Source organism: Monopterus albus, unplaced genomic scaffold (genome assembly GCF_001952655.1).
Source record: "Monopterus albus unplaced genomic scaffold, M_albus_1.0 scaffold41.1, whole genome shotgun sequence".
NCBI lineage: Eukaryota > Metazoa > Chordata > Actinopteri > Synbranchiformes > Synbranchidae > Monopterus > Monopterus albus.
The window spans coordinates 372842-375493 of NW_018127921.1; positions in this window are offsets into that span (position 1 = coordinate 372842).

Genomic DNA, 2652 nt, shown 5'->3' on the forward strand with positions numbered 1-2652 from the left:
GTTTTTGGGGGCGGGGGGTTTGACGCTTTGGGGGCGGGGGGATTGACTCGTAGTAAACTACAGTGTGTACATTGTAATGACAGAACGTCTTACTCGGTGCAGAGGAATAAGATATGTTGGGCTGTGGTACATTATGTGTACCAGGATCAGTGCAGTATTTCATGAGATTCAACTTTAGGCTATAAAAAGGTCAGAACATCCAAAATGAAAGAATGAATCTCTGTGTCTCTAACCATTACACAAAGGAAAAGGTCTTCACTGTAAATATTTGATCAAATTTGAGGCATTGTAGTTTGCCACTAACATAGAAGAGAGCACACGAAGGGAGCTACACACAGGTACAGTATACATGTGAACTGCGACTTGTCAGTGGCATGGAGGCAGAACTGACAGCCTGAAGAACACATTTGAAATTGACAGTTTTTGTCTTGTTAGGTGGGGCAAAGGAGGACAGCTGAATTGAACCCTTGCTTACACCACTCGTTCATTTACACACAATCCTCCTGTACACACTGCTGTATGCCTGCATTAACCAGCTCAGCATTTAGCTTTGGATGTGCCCAGAGCTAGGCTTGTGATTATCCAGCTGAAACCTTTCCTTTCTCTGTCTCATATACAAGATTCATAAACCTGAACATATGGATGTCAGTAGTGAGCTGCAATACTCTAGGTCAATAATACACAAATGTGCCAAAGAATGGAAGAGCATTCATATGGAAGCTCTACAAGTTAAGTGAGGTTTAATTATTATTTGGCCCCAGAGAGGGGGTGTCAGGCCATGTCGTCATAAATCTTCAGAGCCTCACAGTAAGCAACACCATAAGCTGCATCTACAGCGTCCTCCCCGGGAGCTATAGGCTCAACATAATACAGTGCTGTGTGCTTCTGACCACAGCACAAGGTCTGGTCTGAAGTTAGCGCTGACTATCTCCTCAGGAACTATGAGTTGATTCCCTAAATCTACTTTCATTTACCTTTAGCCGGTCTGCATCCTGCCTGTCCAAAATGGCTTGCTTCCTGCTTTTTCCCCCTCAAGAACAAATAAAATCCCCTCGTTTTTTCTTGTCCTCCACCGACTTTACCTTTAAGCACCTACTTTTAAAAGCTGCGGATAAAAATTTCAGCATTTGATTGTGTCTCCAGGTGTATCCTCCTTGAGCACAGTCACAAGGATGCACAAACATCTCACTTCCATCATCAGAGCTTCAATGTTGACAGGCTAATTAGCTAATAGTGTGTCAGTTTCTGTCTATATATAACTCTGTTGCAGGTCTTTAAATGTGCTTCATGAGGCAGAAAACCTTTTTTTTGTCCCTCTTATGCTAGTATTTTATTAGTACTAGTGTTTTCTCTTGTACCTCTTTTTAAATGTTTGACATAAAAAATACTAATGTGCTTCAAAAGATTTCAGGTCAAATGTTGAAGATGCAAGCCAAGAGGAGGCAATAGCTAAATCAAGGGTAAATCTGACTTCACACATTTCAAAGCAAGTTGACCAGAGAGCAGGCAGTGAAGTCGAGTAGAGATGGAAACCGAACTGGAGAAGTGTATGAGGAGTTTTCATTTTCCACTAATCTCTTTAGTAATTCAGGTGTAATGATCCAACAGGAACAAATAATCAAATGATCAAAAGTCATTAAAAGAGATGTCGAGTCAGCTAAGCACACATACAGTCGACAGTTACCCCTAATTGAAATTGGATGCCGATAAATGCAACCATTTCAAATCTACTGTTACTGAGGACAGTGATGCCACATCCTCTGTTGTTCTGGGATATAGGGGTTAATAGCAACCTTGGGTAAGTTCATATTTTTAGGCTGAATCCCTTGTTGGTGGTACAGTATCCTTCCTGGTATGTTGGCAATAAACCTTGTTTGATGATAATACATAATGATTACAGTTTCTATTCAGCACTCTAAACATCCTGGCAAATGTAATGTACAGGTCTTTGTAGCCCAATTAAATTACTGTGAAATTGTGTGTCATTATTCAAAACATCATCAGCAGTGCCACGTGATGATTTGTGGGAGTTGTGAAAATCACACCTCCAGCTAAATTCAGAGTTAAAACAACAAGCTCTTATTTTTGATTAGACATGATAATGGATCAATCATATACTTTGAGCAGAAATCGCTCCACAGCAGATATGTAAATCAGCTGTTACTGATGATATCATTGTGTGAGTGTGTTAGGCCTTGGCTGTGTCTCATACAATAACTGGATAATATTCTGGTGTCTGATAGGATCCATGTAACCTGGTGACAGAAAGCTGTGTGTGTGTGTGTGTGTGTGTGTGTGTGTGGAAAAGGTAGTGTTTTGTGTCTCCTTCAGTTGATTAAGACAGATTCTTTCTCCTCTGAAACTTAAATCGGGCTTCTTCAGCACTTCCTCCTCCTTTCTTCCCTACTTTTCTCTTTTTTTCATAAATGGTCATATGCTGGGGAAATAAGCTCTGTACTCGGATCCAAATGCAGCCACACTCTCGTGTGGGTGCCCATGTGTGTGAAAAATACTGAGACAGACATCAGACTGCAGTAGGCAGCTGTCATATTTTCCTCCTGCTGTTGTTGTTGGTGAATTTTGCCATTTTACAAAATACACCCTCCTCACCTGTTTCTCATGATCACACATCTCTGTGATTGACTTTGTGCT